The sequence below is a fragment of the Pseudophryne corroboree genome, chromosome 11 (genome assembly GCF_028390025.1).
Source record: "Pseudophryne corroboree isolate aPseCor3 chromosome 11, aPseCor3.hap2, whole genome shotgun sequence".
Classification (NCBI taxonomy): Eukaryota; Metazoa; Chordata; class Amphibia; order Anura; family Myobatrachidae; genus Pseudophryne; species Pseudophryne corroboree.
Genome location: NC_086454.1, coordinates 302131342 through 302152312, shown reverse-complemented (window position 1 = coordinate 302152312; position 20971 = coordinate 302131342). Strand labels below are relative to the sequence as shown.

Sequence of the window (20971 nt, the reverse complement as noted above, 5' to 3'; positions counted from 1 at the left end):
CACTCAGGTACTAGACTGAGACCTGCAGATCGTGCTGCTGCAGCGTGGTCGGTGACCCTGTCAAACAGGGAGACTTGTTTGCTAACATATGAACATATTAAAGACGTCGTCTTATATATGAGGGATGCACAGAGGGATATTTTGCCGGCTGGCATCCAAAATTAATGTAATGTCCATTCTGTCGGGAGGGTGTTAGAGACCTGTCACTGGACAGGTGATCCTGACTTTAAAAGGCACATAGAGATTCTGCCTTATAAGGGTGAGGAATTATTTGGGGATGGTCTCTGGGACCTCGTATCCACAGCAACAGCTGGGAAAAATTTTTTTTTTAACTCAGGTTTCCTCACAGACTAAGAAAGCACTGTATTATCAGGTACAGTCCTTTCGGCTTCAGAAAAGCAAGCGGGTCAAAGGCGCTTCCTTTCTGCATAGAGACAAGGGAAGAGGCAAAAAGCTGTATCAGTCAGCCAGTTCCCAGAATCAAAATTCTTCTACCGCTTCCTCTGAGTCCACCGCATGACGCGGGGGCTCCACAGGCGTAGCCAGGTACGGTGGGGGGCCGCCTCAAAAATTTCAGCGATCAGTGGGCTCGCTCACAGGTGGATCCCTGTTTCCTTCAAGTAGTATCTCAGGGGTACAAGCTGGAATTCGAGATGTCTTCCCCCCGCCGTTTCCTAAAATCTGCCTTGCCGACAACTCCCTCAGGCAGGGAGGCTGTGCTAGAGGCAATTCACAAGCTGTATTCCCAGCAGGTGATAGTCAAGGTGCCCCTACTTCAACAAGGACGGGGTTACTATTCCACACTGTTTGGGGTACCGAAACCGCACGGTTCGGTGTGACCCATTTTATATTTAAAATCCTTGAACACATACATAAAAAATTAAAGTTCAAGATGGAATCGCTCAGGGCGGTTATTGCAAGCCTGGACGAGGGGGATTACATGGTATCCCGGGACATCAAGGATGCTTACCTGAATGTCCCCATTTACCATCCTCACCAGGAGTACCTCAGATTTGTGGTACAGGATTGCCATTACCAAGTCCAGACACTGCCGTTTGGACTGTATACGGCACCGAGGGTGTTTACCAAGGTAATGGCCGAAATGATGATACTCCTTCGAAAAAAGGGAGTTTTAATTATCCCGTACTTGGACGATCTCCTTATAAAGGCGAGGTCCAAGGAGCAGTTGTTAGTCGGGGTAGCACTATCTCGGAAAGTGCTACAACAGCACGGTTGGATTCTAAACATTCCAAAGTCACAGCTGGTTCCTACGACACGTCTACTGTTCCTGGGGATGGTTCTGGACACAGACCAGAAAAAAGTGTTTCTCCCGGAGGAGAAAGCCAAGGAGCTGTCATCTCTAGTCAGAGACCTCCTGAAGCCGAAACAGGTATCGGTGCATCATTGCACGCGAGTCCTGGGAAAAATGGTAGCTTCCTACGAAGCAATCCCATTCGGCAGGTTCCATGCAAGAACTTTTCAGTGGGACCGGTTGGACAAGTGGTCCGGATCGCATCTTCAGATGCATCGGCTGATAACCCTGTCTCCAAGGACCAGGGTATCGCTACTGTGGTGGCTGCAGAGTGCCCATCTTCAAGAGGGCAGCAGGTTCGGCATACAGGACTGGGTCCTGGTGACCACGGATGCCAGCCTTTGAGGCTGGGGGGCAGTCACACAGGGAAGAAACTTCCAGGGACTTTGGTCAAGTCAGGAGACTTCCCTACACAAAAATATTCTGGAACTGAGGGCCATTTACAATGCGCTGAGTCAGGTAAGGCCTCTGCTTCAAAACCAGCCGGTACTGATCCAATCAGACAACATCACGGCAGTCGCCCATGTAAACCGACAGAGCGGCACAAGAAGCAGGATGGCGATGGCAGAAGCCACAGGGATTCTCCGATGGGCGGAAAATCACGTGTTAGCACTGTCAGCAGTGTTCATTCCGGGAGTGGATAACTGGGAAGCAGACTTCCTCGGCAGACACTGTCTACACCCGGGAGAGTGGGGACTTCATCCAGAAGTCTTCCAACTGATGGTAAACCGTTGGGAAAGGCCACAGGTGGACATGATGGTGTCCCGCTTAAACAAAAAACTAGATAAATATTGCGCCAGGTCAAGAGACCCTCAGGCAATAGCTGTGGACGCTCTAGTGACACCGTGGGTGTACCAGTCGGTTTGTGTGTTCCCCTCTCTGCCTCTCATACCAAGGGTACTGAGAATAATAAGAAGGCGAGGAGTAAGAACGATACTCGTGGTTCCGGATTGGCCAAGAAGAGCTTGGTACCCAGAACTTACAGAAATGATATCAGAGGACCCATGGCCTCTACCGCTCAGACAGGATCTGCTACAGCAGGGGCCCTGTCTGTTCCAAGACTTACCGCGACTGCGTTTGACGGCATGGCGGTTGAACACCGGATCCTAAAGGAAAAGGGCATTCCGGAGGAAGTCATTCCTACGCTGATTAAAGCTAGGAAAGAAGTAACCGCAAACCATTATCACCGTATTTGGCGGAAATATGTTGCGTCGTGTGAGGCCAGGAATGCCCCAACGGAGGAATTTCAGCTGGGTCGATTTCTGCACTTCCTACAGTCAGGAGTGACTATGGGCCTAAAAATTGGGTTCCATTAAGGTCCAGATTTCGGCTCTGTCGATTTTCTTTCAGAAAGAACTGGCTTCACTGCCTGAAGTTCAGACTTTTGTAAAGGGAGTGCTGCATATTCAGCCCCCTTTTGTGCCTCCAGTGGCACCTTGGGATCTCAACGTGGTGTTGAGTTTCTTAAAATCACATTGGTTTGAACCACTTAAAACTGTGGATCTAAAATATCTCATGTGGAAAGTGGTCATGTTATTGGCCTTGGCTTCGGCCAGGCGTGTATCAGAATTGGCGGCTTTGTCATGTAAAAGCCCTTTTCTGATTTTCCATATGGATAGGGCGGAATTGAGGACTCGTCCCCAGTTTCTCCCTAAGGTGGTATCAGCTTTTCATTTGAACCAACCTATTGTGGTGCCTGCGGCTACTAGGGGCTTGGAGGATTCCAAGTTACTGGACGTAGTCAGGGCCTTGAAAATTTATGTTTCCAGGACGGCTAGAGTCAGGAAAACTGACTCGCTATTTATCCTGTATGCACCCAACAAGCTGGGTGCTCCTGCTTCTAAGCAGACTATTGATCGCTGGATTTGTAGCACAATTAAGCTGGCGCATTCTGCGGCTGGACTGCCGCATCCTAAATCTGTAAAAGCCCATTCCACAAGGAAGGTGGGCTCATCTTGGGCGGCTGCCCGAGGAGTCTCGGCTTTACAACTTTGCCGAGCTGCTACTTGGTCAGAGGCAAACACGTTTGCAAAATTCTACAAATTTGATACCCTGGCTGAGTAGGACCTTGAGTTCTCTCATTCGGTGCTGCAGAGTCATCCGCACTCTCCCGCCCGTTTGGGAGCTTTGGTATAATCCCCATGGTCCTTTCGGAGTTCCCAGCATCCACTAGGACGTTAGAGAAAATAAGATTTTACTCACCGGTAAATCTATTTCTCGTAGTCCGTAGTGGATGCTGGGCGCCCATCCCAAGTGCGGATTGTCTGCAATACTTGTACATAGTTATTGTTAACAAAAGGGTTATTGTTGAGCCATCTGTAGAGAGGCTCAACAAAACTGTTAACTGGGTATAGTATCACGAGTTATACGGTGTGATTGGTGTGGCTGGTATGAGTCTTACCCGGGATTCAAAATCCTTCCTTATTGTGTCAGCTCTTCCGGGCACAGTATCCTAACTGAGGCTTGGAGGAGGGTCATAGTGGGAGGAGCCAGTGCACACCAGGTGACCTAAAGCTTGTGCCCAGTCTCCTGCGGAGCCGCTATTCCCCATGGTCCTTTCGGAGTTCCCAGCATCCACTACGGACTACGAGAAATAGATTTACCGGTGAGTAAAATCTTATTTTATGACCTTTTTTTTTTTTTTTTTGTGCTACCTTACGCCAGTTTGACTGTGGGATATCGGAATTGGTCTAATGAAGACCTTTCCAAAAAAGGATTCATTTATTACACTGTGGACCTAATTCAGATCTGATTGCTGGGCTACGTTTTTTGCTGTCCTGTGATCAGATAGTCGTTGCACAACAAAAACACACTGCCATTGCGACTGAATCCTGCTGATCGGAACCAGAGCCGACGTCCGACACCCTCCTTGAAAACACTTGAGCCCGTCTGCGTTTTTTGCGGACTCTCCCTGAAAACGGTCAGTTGCCACCCACAAACGACTTCTTCCTGTTGATTTCCTTTCGAACGCCCATGTGAATAGATCATTCGCACTATTCTGTTGCTGACCGATGTTCGTTGTAGCCGTGTGACGCGCCTGCGCATTGTGGTGCTTGAGCAGTTCGGATTTGATCGCCCGCTGTGCGAAAACACAGCGATCAGATCTGAATTAGGGGTGTAGTATGTTGGCAGTGGTCAGGGTCCCGCGACCAGCATACCGGCACCGGACTTCCGACAGCTGGGCTAGTGCAAATGAGCCCCTTGCGGGCTCGCTGCGGGCGCGGTAGCGCACCACGCTATCTATTCTCCCTCCAGGGGGGTCGTGGACCCCCAAGAGGGAGAAAAGTTGTCTGTATGCCGGTGGTTGGTATGCTGGTCGCCGGGACCCCGACTGCCGGCAACTTGAAGACCACCCCTGAATTAGGCCCCATGTCCTGGCTTGTCTATCTTAAACATCTCTGCTCCCTTAAGCAGTGAAATAGGAGCCATGTTTCAGCTTCTACCTATTGTCCTGTCTTTCGGTGAAGTACCAGACACCCGATAGTCTAAATTAACCTATTAAGGCATCCAGTAATGATTCTTACATTTCCCTTGATCTGGAACACACCCCTTCGCTGTGCAAGCTTAGTACATAGGCCATAATAGCCGTTTCACAAAATGCTTATAAAGACTGTTGATGTAATTACGTAGTTCATGGGGTTCGATTCAATTCGGCAACAGTTGAATAGCACCGGGAGTTTGCTCCCGTTGCTGTTCAATACAGCGACGACTGACCCTCAATTGTCGGGAATTCTCTCATCCCCGGGGGATGAGAGAAGAAACCTGACAAAAGTGCGGCCGCGAGGCTGATTGTGACGGGAATCAGCATTGCCGCGGGCAGTTGTCGGAGAATGCCCGTTCTCCCGACAAAACTACCTGTTAAGTTGGCGAGAACGGGCCATCGCCGACTTAACTGGAGCTGAATTGAATAGCGTCGGGAGCAAACTCGCTATTCAACTGTTGCCGAATTGAATAGACTCTAATGTGTTGCAGTGAGCAAGTTTTATAGTCTGACTCTCTTTTAGGAGGAAAGTAAATTGATCTGGGCACTATGATGATTAGTGGGCGCCTGATGGAGCAATTCAGTTGTGCTACGATCGGAAGTGAAGGCAGCGTACATCTATTCTGCCGGTAGCCTCCTGAAGTGGCGAGCAGAAATGTGCAAAAATTCTACTTTTGGGTGCTCTAACCATCACTTTAGACTGTTTTAGTGGCTAAACCCAATGTTTTTGGGTGCGACAAATGTGTTAATGGGTACCCAAAACAATGTAATTGCTCCTAAACAATTGAAACTTAGTTTATGGCTATTCAGGCCTAGTAGCAGCTACTTACTCTGCCTTCTCAGCCTTCCTTTCTGTTCATTGTACTGCAGGAAGGTGCTAAGTGTGAATGCATTTTCATATGGTGCTTATAAAGACCGCTTTGCTTTCAGATAGTTTGATGTCAGGTGAGTACTGAGAGAAAAGTTGCCAAAATCTCTTGGCTCATCCATAAAAGTATATTCTAGATTGTGTTAAATGTTAGTGAAGAGTGTTTCAAGAAGGCGTTTACAGGATTAATGCAAATGAATGTACTGCAGGCAACATGCTCACTCTATCCAGTCTTCCCCTCTTCCAGTATCGGCATGTATCCCCTTTTTGCATGTTTATGGTTGCTTAGCAACACATCAGCGAATGGCTACGCTGATGGGAGAGCATCAGAACTTCCTGCAGCTTTTATGACCTATCTCCTAATGTCCCCATATGAGAATTCTGCAATGCTCAGTTATTGCCTGATTCCTAATTTGGCAGTTTTGCCAAGATTACTTTGAGAGAGGGTGAATGAACCGATTTGGTCACTGAAAGCTTTTCTGAAATCACATGCTCAGTTGGCATTACACGGTCTACTAATTGTATCCTTGTTAATGCTTCTATATCTTGACACGATATGTATATGATTATAATCCTGTACAAAGACTTATCAGGTATTGGTAAAGGCACAGGAAGGCTGTCTGCGGTCAGACGTACATTACAGTGGACAATAAACATTTATCTCCAGGTGATTCAGGGGTAGCCAAATCTCTAGAGTCAGATAGGAATCCTGCCTAAAATTGCTGCTGGCTCTTACTTTTTAAGCTATTCTATTGACCTCTCTAAGCGCAACTCTACTTTCTCTCCTTAAAGAGATTCTGCTGGCTTCTAAATTAGAATTAAAGCTGCCGCAGGACCCTCCTGGTCATGTTTGATGTGAAACTGTTAAAGCAAAGACTGCCTATCTCAATCACCTTCTTACCATCCACTGTGCCTCCCGTGCTGCCCAGTGGGGTAGATTATGCCACTTGTGGTCTCCTGACAATCCTAGTGTTCTCCCTTGGTGGTGTTACTTAATAGATTATATTGGTATCTTATTGTACCCAGTTGTCACATTCAAGACATTTAGTTCTATATTGTGATAGTGTTGTAGGTTACTCCATTGGGATTATTGTCATTATATGCCTTTTGTTAGGGAAATGTAGCGACTGGTAGCAGACGTGAGATGTATATCTATCTCTGAGGGGGTGGGGGGGATTTTGTTTTTCAACGTTGGTGTGAGTGCCCATTACTTATTGCGCAGGTTAATCCCAAATGCACTAAATTGCCGAATAGAATCGACCCCTAGGTGTGGCCGTGTAAAGAGACTAACTACATTGTACTCGTGGTGGGTTTTTTTTTCGGGATACGGTCATTGGGTCAACCGCTATTGATCGAGATGGTCACTAGGCCGACAAGAGTTTTTCACTTCTTTTTTTTTTTTTTTTTCATTTTTAGAACTTTTTCATACTTTACTTTCCACATGGACTATGATTGGGAACAGTGACCTTGCCCGAAGCATGACGAGCGAAGCGAGCCATGTGAGTGGACAAAGTGCACTAATTGGGGTTCCACGTCACTTTACGAAGAAAATGACGCACCAAAAAAAAACCAAAAACCCTCATGTCGACCTTTTTCCATGTCTGCCAATAGTGGTCGACCTAATGACCGATACCTGTTTTTTTCAAAAGTCAGACTGGTCAGATATCTGCTTGGCATCTCAGAAGGGTGCGAACAGAAATAATGGGAGTCCAGCGGCAAAACAATGAAGTTGCTCCCAGTCACTTGTGACAGGAGCTGCGGCAGCACTCAACAATCAAATACCCCCCCCCCCCCCCCCCCCCCCGCGCTGTTATCTCCTATGTAACATTTCTCTGAGTTTGAATGTTCTTGTGCTGGTGTTTAGATATGATGCACGACGGCGGGTTCACTCCTTTCTGGGGTTTTCCACTCTGATTACATATATTCACATGAAAATTGGATTTTACTTTTAATTTAAGGTTTAAAGACCTTTCCTATAAACACTTGCTAAGTGGTTTTTCATTGCTTTTATTTATAAACCTTAAACGTATTCTCATCGTTATCTAATCATTCATTCAAACCATGTATTCTACCATTAAACATCAGTTATCTGTATACTTTATGCTTTGCTACTGTGAGTTTTCCGTCTGGCCCTTTAATGCGAATGTTCTGGCTGTCTTGTGCAGCATCTTGTGACCTGTAGGGAAGTGGAATTTGCAGCCCTATTTCGTCATACTGAATAAAGTCATCTCCTCCACCCTGTTAAACTGGTCTGTGGAAAATAGAATCTGGCAGTGTATTGCAGATGTCTGTGGGAATAGCTGTGGAGGGTGGTTGGCTTAAAATGTCTAAAATATCTGTGTGCAGTTTCCCTGTGGGGTAAGTCTGGCATTCATAAGACTGGCTAGCTGCCACATGCTGACAGTTCAGTCTCCCTCCACCTTGCGTCACCTCCTTCCCCCACAACACATCATATTTGGGGGGCCTGTACACCTGGGCATTGAATAACATCGCTTACTCATGATCACTCACCTCTACATACTGTCTATAAACTACATTTTTATTATAAATTAGCATGAACTAAGGAAATAAAAACGGACTGACTAAAGACAAGTTCACCTACATAAAAAAAAATGTATAATGCATAACCGTTCAGCTGCAGATGTAGATGGCGAAGAGGGAATTTCTGGAGATATGATTTGCTCATGGATAAATGTGAGCTTGCAGGGCCTCTGTGTGCGTAGCATAAGAAGTCCTGCTTTTTATTCAGCCATTATTGGGGGAGGGGGATGTAGCTCCTAGGATGAGTGCCTGGAGCTATTCAGCTGACTGCATCTTGTCTGGCACTTCAGTTGTGACATGCAGTTTTCCACAACTAATGCACCTTTCCAGACCTTAATCTTAAATGTTGTGTGGAACCTGTTTTTCAGTCTCCTATCTCATGTGACATGTTATCCTCTAGAGCAGGCATTCCCAACCACGGTCCTCAAGGCACACCAACAGTGCAGGTTTTAGTGATATCCAGGCTGCAGCACAGATGGTTAAATCAAAATAACTGAGCTACTAATTAAGTCACCTGTGCTGAAGGCTGGATATCACTAAGACCAGAACTGTTAGTGTGCCTTGAGGACCGTGGTTGGGAATGCCTGCTCTAGAGGTTGATCACTGTGGAAAGTAAATGGTTCAGATAACAAAGTATAACCAATATAAGCTCTCTTTCGTTAGGGTAGTGCTGACGATGGTTTTATTTCTGTGTCCAGTTGCAGTCCTACTGACATGTGAAACATTGTAACCAGGATAGGTATAAAGGGCCCTACACACTGATAGATCCGCCGCCCGACGGCAGATACGGGCGACCCGGCGGCGGGGGGCAGTGACGGGGGGAGTGAAGTTTCTTCACTCCCCCCATCACCCGGCTGCATTGAAGTGCAGGCAAATATGGACGAGATCGTCCATATTGGCCTGCATGCACAGCCGACGGGGGACCAGCGATGAACGAGCGCGGGGCTGCGCATCGGTCATCGCTGGAGCCTCCACACTGCACGATATGAACGTTATTTCGTTCATTAATGAACGAGATCGTTAATATCGTGCAGTCATGTCGGTCAGTGTGTAGGGCCCTGTGGAGCAGGCTTATCATAAGTGATGGTAAGCCTGCTTACCTTGTCATGTTTTCTCTGACGTCCTAGTGGATGCTGGGTACTCCGTAAGGACCATGGGGAATAGACGGGCTCCGCAGGAGACTGGGCACTCTTCAAAGAAAGATTAGGTACTACATCTGGTGTGCACTGGCTCCTCCCTCTATGCCCCTCCTCCAGACCTCAGTTAGAATCTGTGCCCGGCCAGAGCTGGATGCACTTAGTGGGCTCTCCTGAGTTCACTATAAAGAAAGTATTTGTTAGGTTTTTTATTTTCAGTGAGATCTACTGGCAACAGACTCACTGCTACGTGGGACTTAGGGGAGAGAAGCGAACCTACCTGCTTGCAGCTAGCTTGTGCTTCTAAGGCTATTGGACACCATTAGCTCCAGAGGGATCGAACACAGGGCCCGACCTCGATCGTCCGTTCCCGGAGCCGCGCCGCCGTCCCCCTTGCAGAGCCAGAAGACTGAAGATACCGGAGAAAATCGGCGTCTGAAGACTCCGGTCTTCAATAAGGTAGCGCACAGCACTGCAGCTGTGCGCTATTGCTCCCACAGCACACCACACGCTCCGGTCACTGGTGGGTGCATGGTGCTGGGGGGGCGCCCTGGGCTGCAATTAGTATACCTTAAGTGGCAAACTGCACATAATACAGTTCTAAAACTGTATATGTGCCTAATCCCCCGCCATAATTTTCATTAAAAAAGCGGGAGAAGCCCGCCGCTGAAGGGGCGGGGCTATCTTCCTCAGCACAGCCAGCGCCATTTTCTCTTCACAGCTCCGCTGGAAGGACGCTCCCCAGGCTCTCCCCTGCAGTATACACTACAGAGAGGGTAAAAAAGAGAGGGGGGGGGCACATAAATTTAGGCGCATATTGTGATATAAGCAGCTATTGAGGGAAAATTCACTTTGTGTATAGTGTATATCCCTCTGTTATATAGCGCTCTGGTGTGTGCTGGCATACTCTCTCTCTCTGTCTCCCCAAAGGACTTTGTGGGGTCCTGTCCTCAGTCAGAGCATTCCCTGTGTGCGGTGTGTCGGTACGGCTGTGTCGACATGTTTGATGAGGACGCTTACGTGGAGGCGGAGCAGGTGTCGATAAGTGTGAGGTCGCCCCCTGCGGGGCCGACACCTGAGTGGATGGATATGTGGAAGGTATTAACCGACAGTGTCAACTCCTTGCATAAAAGGTTCGATGACGCAGCTTTGGGACAGCCAGCATCTCAGCCCGCGCCTGCCCAGGCATCTCAGAGGCCATCAGGGGCTCAAAATGAGACAAATGTACAATCCACAAGGGCCATCCGATGCATGATTACGGCAATGAAAAATGTGTTGCACATTTCTGACATTAACCCGGTTACCACAAAAAAGGGTATTATGTTTGGGGAGAAAAAGCAGCCAGTGACTTTTCCCCATCTGATGAGTTAAATGAATTGTGTTAATAAGCGTGGGGTTCCCCAGATAAGAAACTAGTGATTTCTAAGCGGTTACTAATGGCGTACCCTTTCCCGCCAACGGATAGGTTACGCTGGGAGACATCCCCTAAGGTGGACAAGGCGCTCACACACTTATCAAAAAAGGTGGCACTGCCTTCTCAGGATACGGCCGCCTTAAAGGAGCCTGCAGATAGAAAGCAGGAGGCTATCCTGAAGTCTGTGTATACACACTCAGGTACTGTACTAAGACCTGCTATTGCTTCAGCATGGATGTGTAGTGCTGCAGCCGCATGGTCTGATTCCCTGTCTGATAACATTGATTCCCTTGACAGGGACACTATTTTGCTAACCATAGAGCATATTAAAGACGTAGTCTTATATATGAGGGATGCACAGAGGGACATTTGCCGGCTGGCATCTAGAATTAATGCAATGTCCATTTCTGCCAGGAGAGTATTATGGACTCGGCAGTGGACAGGTGATGCTGATTCTAAAAGGCACATGGAGGTTTTGCCTTAATAAGGGTGAGGAATGGTTTGGGGACGGTCTCTCGGACCTCGTATCCACAGCAACAGCTGGGAAGTCGACTTTACGTCAGGTTCCCTCACAGCCTAAGAAAGCACCGTATTATCAAGTACAGTCCTTTCGGCCTCAGAAAGGCAAGCGGGTTAGAGGCGCGTCCTTTCTGCCCAGAGGCAGGGGTAGAAGGAAAAAGCTGCACCAGACAGCCAGTTCCCAGGAACAAAAATCCTCCCCTGCTTCCACTAAGTCCACCGCATGACGCTGGGGCTCCACAGGTGGAGCCAGGTGCGGTGGGGACCCGTCTCCGGAACTTCAGCGACCAGTGGGTTCGCTCACAGGTGGATCTCTGGGTTCTACAAGTGGTATCTCAGGGATACAAGCTGGAGTTCGAGACGTCTCCCCCTCGCCGTTACCTCAAATCAGCCTTGCCAGCTACTCCCCAGGACAGGGAGGTAGTACTGGCGGCAATTCACAAGCTGTACCTCCAGCAGGTGATAATCAAAGTTCCCCTCCTTCAACAGGGACGGGGTTACTATTCCACAATGTTTGTGGTACCGAAACCAGACGGTTCGGTGAGACCCATTCTAAATTTGAAATCCTTGAACACTTATATAAGAAAGTTCAAGTTCAAAATGGAATCGCTCAGGGCGGTTATTGCAAGCCTGGAAGAGGGGGATTATATGGTATCACTGGACATCAAGGATGCTTACCTACATGTCCCCATTTACCCACCTCACCAGGAGTACCTCCGTTTTGTGGTACAGGACTGCCATTACCAATTCCAGACGTTGCCGTTTGGTCTGTCCACGGCACCAAGGGTATTTACCAAGGTAATGGCCGAAATGATGATACTCCTTCGAAAGAAGGGAGTTATAATTATCCCGTACTTGGACGATCTCCTTATAAAGCCGAGGTCCGTGGAGCAGTTGTTGGTCGGAGTAGCACTATCTCAGGAAGTGCTACAACAGCACGGCTGGATTCTGAATATCACAAAGTCGCAGCTGGTTCCTACGACGCGTCTGCTGTTCTTGGGTATGATTCTGGACACAGAACAGAAGAAGGTGTTTCTCCCGGAGGAGAAGGCCAAGGAGTTGTCATCTCTGGTCAGAGACCTCCTGAAACCAAAACAGGTGTCGGTGCATCACTGCACGCTGGTCCTGGGAAAGATGGTATCTTCTTACGAAGCGATTCCCTTCGGCAGGTTCCATGCAAGGATCTTTCAGTGGGATCTGTTAGACAAGTGGTCCGGATCGCATCTTCAGATGCATCGGCTGATCACCCTGTCCCCGAGGGCCGGGGTGTCTCTGCTGTGTTGGCTGCAGAGTGCTCATCTTCTCGAGGGCCGCAGATTCGGCATACAGGACTAGGTCCTGGTGACCACGGATGCAAGCCTCCGAGGTTGGGGGGCAGTCGCTCAGGGAAGAAACTTCCAAGGACAATGGTCGAGTCAGGAGGCTTCCCTACACATATATATATTCTGGAACTAAGGGCCATTTACAATGCCCTAAGTCAAGCAAAACCCCTGCTTCAAAACCAGCCGGTGCTGATTCAGTAAGACAACATCACGGCGGTCGCCCATGTAAACCGACAGGGCGGCACAAGAAGCAGGATGGCGATGGCAGAAGCCACAAAGATTCTCCGATGGGCGGAAAATCACGTGATAGCACTGTCAGCAGTGTTCATTCCGGGAGTGGACAACTGGGAAGCAGACTTCCTCAGCAGGCACGACCTCCACCCGGGAGAGTGGGGACTTCATCCAGAAGTCTTCCAGCTGATTGTAAATCGTTGGGAAAGGCCACAGGTGGACATGATGGCGTCCCGCCTCAACAAAAAGCTAAAACGATATTGCGCCAGGTCAAGGGACCCTCAGGCGATAGCTGTGGACGCTCTAGTGACACCGTGGGTGTACCAGTCGGTTTATGTGTTCCCTCCTCTTCCTCTCATACCAAAGGTACTGAGGATAATAAGAAAGAGAGGAGTAAGAACTATCCTCATCGTTCCGGATTGGCCAAGAAGGACTTGGTACCCGGAACTACAAGAAATGATCTCAGAGGACCCTTGGCCTCTGCCGCTCCGACAGGACCTGCTACAGCAGGGGCCCTGTCTGTTACAAGACTTACCGCAGCTGCGTTTGACGGCATGGCGGTTGAACGCCGGATCCTGATGGAAAAGGGCATTCCGGTTGAAGTCATTCCTACGCTGATAAAAGCTTGGAAGGATGTGACAGCAAAACATTATCACCGCATATGGCGAAAATATGTTGCTTGGTGTGAGGCTATGAAGGCCCCAACAGAGGAATTTCAGCTGGGTCGATTTCTGCACTTCCTACAGTCAGGAGTGACTATGGGCCTAAAATTGGGATCCATTAAAGTCCAGATTTCGGCCCTGTCGATTTTCTTTCAAAAAGAACTGGCTTCACTGCCTGAAGTTCAGACGTTTGTTAAGGGAGTGCTGCATATTCAGCCCCCTTTTGTGCCTCCAGTGGTACCTTGGGATCTCAACGTTGTGTTGGATTTCCTAAAATCACATTGGTTTGAGCCACTTCAGACCGTGGAGTTGAAATATCTCACGTGGAAAGTTGTCATACCTTTGGCCTTGGCTTCGCGTGTGTCTGAATTGGCGGCTTTGTCATGCAGAAGCCCTTATCTGATCTTCCATATGGACAGGGCAGAATTGAGGACTCGTCCCCAATTTCTCCCTATGGTGGTATCAGCGTTTCATTTGAACCAACATATTGTGGTGCCTGCGGCTACTCGGGACTTGCAGGCTTCCAAGTTGCTGGATGTAGTCCGGGCCCTGAAAATCTATGTTTCCAGGACGGCTAGAGTCAGAAAAACTGACTCGCTGTTTTTCCTGCATGCACCCAACAAGCTGGGTGCTCCTGCGCAGACTATTGCTCGCTGGATCTGTAGCACGATTCAACTTGCACATTCTGCGCCTGGACTGCCGCATCCTAAATCAGTCAAAGCTCATTCCACGAGGAAGGTGGGCTCTTCTTGGGCGGCTGCCCGAGGGGTCTCGGCTTTACAACTTTGCCGAGCTGCTACCTGGTCGGGATCAAACACGTTTGCAAAATTCTACAAGTTTGATACCCTGGCTGAGGAGGACCTTGAGTTTGCTCATTCGGTGCTGCAGAGTCATCCGCACTCTCCCGCCCGTTTGGGAGCTTTGGTATAATCCCCATGGTCCTTACGGAGTACCCAGCATCCACTAGGACGTCAGAGAAAATAAGAATTTACTCACCGGTAATTCTATTTCTCGTAGTCCGTAGTGGATGCTGGGAGCCCGTCCCAAGTGCGGACTTCTGCAATACTTGTATATAGTTATTGCTTAACTTTAGGGTTTTTGTTCTGAGCCATCTGTTTAATGAGGCTCAGCTGTTGTTCATACTGTTAACTGGGTTTAGTTATCACGAGTTGTACGGTGTGATTGGTGTGGCTGGTATGAGTCTTACCCTCGATTCCAAATCCTTTCCTAGTAATGTCAGCTCTTCCGGGCACAGTTTCCCTAACTGAGGTCTGGAGGAGGGGCATAGAGGGAGGAGCCAGTGCACACCAGATGTAGTACCTAATCTTTCTTTAAAGAGTGCCCAGTCTCCTGCGGAGCCCGTCTATTCCCCATGGTCCTTACGGAGTACCCAGCATCCACTACGAAATACGAGAAATAGAATTACCGGTGAGTAAATTCTTATTTTCTTATCCACCTTCTGGTTTAAGTACTCCAGATATTACTACAGTGTGTAAAAGTGGATCAAAGGGGGAATTTAATCCAAAGCCATGTGCTGCTGGGCCCATATTGTCCATTTATGGTAGGGCAGACGTCAAGCTTTCCGTCACACGTTTTGGGGGGGGGGGTTTACAAAGAAAAGCTTGTTATAGCAGCAGGCACGTTGTGCCACTCTGGAGCAGCACATCGATTTTAATTGAATTCCACCACAGAATAGCAACAGATTACATCAACCTGGATCGTGGCCAACGTGATGATAGTTGTAAAGATAAATTGCGCAATATATCGTTCAGTGGCCGCATCCAGGTGCATGCCATTATCTGCTGGGTTGTCACATTGGATGTCCAGAACATCAGATGTGACTACATTGCTGATGATCCGCGGGATCACGCAGTTGAGGGTACACACTAGACAATGTGGACGATATTACTCTCTGATCCGCGGTATTTGACGACATATCATCTGTGTACCCACCATAACGGTTTACGGGTGTGTTTAGTGGTTTATGAAAAGAAATGTGCTAAGTGACCCTTTTGGGTGACAAACGGCACTTTTCTCATTGCACCCAGCTCTTTGGCCGTTTTTTATGCGGCTCCATCCGGTGCTATAAAAAACAATTGAGCAGCGCCCACTGTCTGTCGTAGTTTATAAATACAGAGGTCAGCACAGTAATTGCAGCACTGCATCTGCAGCAATGGTTGCAGCTTAGCCTGATCAGTGGGGTCGATTCAATGCGGCAATTTATGAATAGCGCCGGGAATTAGCTCCCGCCGCTATTCAATTCAGCTCCAGTTAAGTCGGCGATGGCCCATTCTCGCCGACTAGACAAGTTGAATTGTCGGGAGAACGGGCATTCTCCGACTTAACTCCCCGGCGCGAGGCTGATTCCCGACAGAATCAGCCTCGCGCCGGCCGCGAGGCAGCTCTTTTGTCGGGTTTCTTCTCTCATCCCCCGGGGATGAGAGAAGAATTCCCGACAATTGCGGGTAACTAGCAGCTGAATTGAATAGCGTCGGGAGCTAATTCCCGGCGCTATTCATAAGTTGCCGAATTGAATCGACCCCAGTGTGTTGCAATGATCTTTGTCAGTAACTTTTGGTTACTGTAATACAGCAAATGGGTAGCTTTTGGTTTTTAATTATGCGGGGTTGCAAAATCTGCACTGAATGATGATCGCTTTTATGTGCAGTTAATAGGAGAAACTTCCGGTTGGTAGCAGAAGCGGTATTTGACTGCTTTCACTTGTACATAAATGCAAATCTACAAAGGAATCTGGTTTTCCGTTTATCCGTTCTGAAATTGAAAATGAAGCTTGTTCAGTGCTGCCTTGCTTGTTGAAGAGTCTTGCACAGTATCTTGCACTTTCTTGTGACTTGTCATTATGTGGTCTTAGACACTAGAAAGTATTGACTTTGCACAAGGTCATGGAGTACGCTTAATCGACTACTGCCAGATTATCCTGCTGTAGTGTCAGATTGGAGACTGCATCATGTGTGATGTGCAATGTGATAGCTGTCCACAGCACTTCCTGCACCACTTAGCCAATGTTATCAGTGACATGGTTGCCTTGTATTGATGCAGAGCTATTTGGAAACTGGGCTACACCTTTAAATGACACTAAAAAAATCTTTTTTTTATTAAAAGCTAAGCAGTTTTTGTGAAGTTCTGTGTACAAATGTCCTAAAATAGTTTTGCTTTAGGTTGTATTAGCTGCATTTTCATTTAGCTGCAGGGCTTACTGAGGGCTTTTAGGTCCCACGTTACGTGCCCAGAGCTATTAATTTCTCTATTCCTGAGTAATCCCTGTGGTTAACGTGCAGTAAGGCATAGATTCTGGGTTAAATGCCCAAAAAGGTGCAATTATCGTGTACAGTAATCTGCAGTGTGGCCTGAGGGTGCACATAGGTCTGAGCAAAGATCCACTTTAAGTGCACACTCAAGCCGAGGCTTTTACCGCAGGCAGGAACTGAACAGCTTCAGGCACTTGACACAACTGTTAAAAGGCCGTAAAAGTCCTGTGACTTATTTAACATACCTGAGCTCCCATCTAAAGCGATGGCTGATAGTCAGTTGCTTGTGCCGATGTACATCGGTGCCTCTGGTGCGATTACTTATCCTGCATATCGCACCCAAATGCACCTGGATTCGCCACATAAAAACTTCTAGGCTTGCTGAGTCTGGGGCCCAAAATACTGACTAAGTGGGTTTTCAGATATCCGTATTAAATGAACGTTAGGGGTGGGGGTGCTGTGGCGAATTGAAATTCACCCCTCCCCCAAATATATTTGTGTTTTGTTTTAAGTATGGGGGTCAATCCAATTCTTGCAGGTGACTATAGGAACAGGCGTCTATCAGAGCAACAATTGAATAGCTCTGATAGACGCCCAGCAGGGGCGCGCGCAAGTATTGAATTGGCCCCATAGTGTTCACCTTGTACAGTATGTTATTATTTTATTTTGCATTGGCTACTGTTCAAAGTAATGTTCTTTTTAAGAGAATAGACCTTATTCTTCAATTGTTCTGTATAGCACAAATGTCTTTGAATATGACTTCTCAGATGTATTGTGAGTTTTGGAGTTATCAAATTAAAAAAAAAAAATTCTGCTACATTTGTACCCTTTTCCTATAACGTGTTTAAAGCATAAATTAAGTTATGGTTTCTTATACTAAAGGCCTGTTGTGCTAATGCTCCAATATAGCTGGGATGGGCAGTCTATTGAGTAAACAGCGCCTCTTCCATTGTTTGGTAGCTGGAGGGATAAAGGCAGGTTGGAGCTTTGTAATGCTAGCTTGATATGTGGTAATGTTTATTGCCCATCCAGGTCAACAGAAAAAGTAAGCCGGAAAATTCCGGTACTTGCGGACTAAACAGGGTGTTAAGCCTCGAACGGACATTCTCCTACTAAATTGTCTCGTCACGATGCTATTTGTGCTGCGCTAGGGTACAAAACTGCATCGCGGACCTAGTCTGGACTGATTTTTTGCTTGCACCACCTAAAGGGCCGTATTCACGGCACGATTGGGGGAGAGATGTGTGCTGAGCGGTTCGCTCAGCACACATCTCCCCCCGCTCAGCACAGCGTGATGTGTGCAGAGCATGGGGGGGGGGCTCATTTCACCTGCTGGACCTGCTAGATTGGCCTGCATGTATTTTATTATAGAACTGGTATTTGCATGGTACAGAGATCAATACTATATATCAATAAACATCAAGTTTGGTCAATGGGGTCGATTCAATTCACTGACCGTTGAATAGCGCCGGGAATTAGCTCCCAGCGCTATTCAATTCAGCTCCAGTTAAGTCGGCGATGGCCCATTCTCGCCGACGTAACAGGTTGAATTGTCGGGAGAACGGGCATTCTCCGACTTAACTCCGCCGCGATGCTGATTCCCGACAGCACTTTTGTCAGGTTTCTTCTCTCGTCCCCCGGGGGTGAGAAAAGAATTCCCGACAATTGAGGGTGACTTGTTGCTGTATTGAATGGCGCCAGGAGCTAACTCCCCGCGCTATTTAACTGTCAGTGAATTGAATCGACACCAATGTTACAATATCAGAGAAAACTGGCTGGTCACACACTTTAAATAACATAACAGTACCACAAGTGCATCATGTATTTTGTCCGTAAAAACCTAGAAGGGAGGGTAACCTAATGCTACGGTTTCTAGATTGTACCAGGAGGTCAAGTTTACTGCCGCACGGAGGATATCCTTCCTATTTGAGGGTAATGTGTGTACAAAAGGTAACAAAATACTGAAGAGCTTTTCAGCATTGCTCTATTGATAGAGGTTTTCAACCAGTCCATGTGAAACAAGTGTTCTATTCTAGGCATGAGTATTGTCAGGGACAGGGTACCAGAAGTGACCCATTGCAAAAGATTTTTGCTAACGATATTTTCTCCCCTTTAGATAGTTTGGGATGTGACTGTGCGACAGATATGTTCCATAATGCCCACTCAGAAGTGATCCTAAACCAAAGCCTAATGGGCCCAACACACAGGCAGATTTCACTGAACGATATGAACGTTCTCGTTCATTAATGAACCAGAATGCGTTCATATCATTCAGTGTGGAGGCAGCGACGATGAACATGGCAGATTAAACCCCCCCCCAATGTAGGTGACTGAGTTTAAACAAGGCGTAGCGTGTATTGGGGGTTTTTTTTTTTTTTGTCTGCCCAGATGAATTTACGTACAGATGTATCTAAGATTTTCAAATCCACTTCTGAGATCAGTAGAGGTAACATCTGCAATGGACACAACAGACGAGGGAAGGAAATTATCTTTATAAGATGACACCTGCCTAGGTCAGATAGGGGCAAATGCCTCCATGTTCTAAAATCAGATTGTATACGTTTAAATTATAGCAGGGAAATTCGCCCTGTACATATTGGACGGATTGGGGGTGATATTCAATCCTAAATACTTCAAAGCAGAGTCAGCCCATCTGAAGGGGAACCTGTCACCCCAGTGTGTTTTTAGCAGCTTTATGTAATGCCAAGGCTTCAGATTTAACTTTGTTAATGAGGAATCCCGATATCCTATAAAAATCCTCCAACAGACCAATTAAACTAGGCATCGTCTCACGGGGATTTTCCAAAAATTACAAAAGATCATCCGCGTAAGCAGTGACTTAGTTCATGGTCACCAATATGTACCCCCCGCCACTCCTTGCAGTCATGGAAGTGGCGTATGAGTGGGTCTAAAGCTAAGTTGAACAGTAGCGGGGAGAGGGGGCATCCCTGTCTAGTACCTCGAAATAACTGGAAAGGAGCAGTATTAAAGTTGTTAATGGTAAGACTCCCTATAGGCCCATACCACTTCAGTTATATAACCCAGTGGACGTTAGTAGAAAATATCTACATATTAAGTTTCAATTAATTGATTAGGACCCTTAGTAATGATGGTCTGTAGATTAGGGGGAATATATAAATTCATGAATTGATCTGTTCATTTAATCATGGTTGTTTAATTGAATATTTTTAAATTTTTGTTTTGTGCTGCAGCATATATATGTAAGAATTGAGCTTTTTTAAAAATAAATCATATGAATTTTTATTGATGTATTGATGTGGTCTCCATTGATTGGTGCAGACAGCGCCCCTCTTTATTTGCAAGGGGTTTTCTCCTATGCAAATTAGTGTGTTAATCTGTATATGGTTCTAAAAAAGGAAACAAATCGTGCGCCAAAATTTCTAGAGTGTAGTGTTCTCAATAAATGTGCCCAAGACACCCTATCGAAGGCTTTATCAGCATCACAGCTTAACATGAGTGTTTTTCCTGAGGTAGCTGGAAGCAGTGCTGTCAGTACTGCTATTACCTGTCTCATGTTATGTACAGATGATCTACCTTTAATAAAGCCTGTCCGCGATGGATGTAGCAAAGTGGGCAAAAGCAGTTGTAATCTTTGCGCAACAATTGTAGTAAGGCTCTTGAGATCCTGATTGAGAATGGAGATTGGGTGGTAAGATTGGATCAGTTGTGGATCTTTTCAAGGTTTTTGTATTAATATTATGCGAGCCTGGTTAAAAATCAGATGGGGCAGCATTTCCCTCTAAAATGGAATTGTATAAGGACAACAAATGGGGGACCAGGCAAGGGGACAGTAATTTGTGGGCCCGGTGTTTTTCCATTGGGGAGGCGTTTTATGGTTTCTGTTAATTCAATTTCAGAAATGGGGCCATAAGAGACTCACGGGCCTCCATATTTCTAAGGAATTTGGCACCCAACACCGGATTATCTGTAAGAGCAGAGTATAGATCTTTATAGTACTGTAGAAAGGCGTCTGCAATATCAGGGGTGTTATATAACACCATGTTCCGATACAAGGGATTGAATGTTTGTGGATTTATTATAACTTCTAACTACATTCGCCAATAACTTCCCAGCCTTATTACCCCATTTAAAATACCTATGCTTTTGATAATCTAAGTAACATTTTGCCCTCTCCGTACATAAAGGGGGAGATTCAAATCTTTGAAAAGTCAGTTGGGAGTCTGTTTTTTCCTAT

The 20971-nt window shown here is 46.9% G+C and overlaps 1 protein-coding gene across 3 annotated transcripts in view; it reads left to right on the top strand.

The window, feature by feature from the left end:
* Positions 1-20971, top strand: part of ANKRD11 (ankyrin repeat domain containing 11) — a 446248-nt gene that overhangs the window by 208998 nt on the left and 216279 nt on the right. The gene's annotated exons all lie outside the window — the stretch shown is intronic.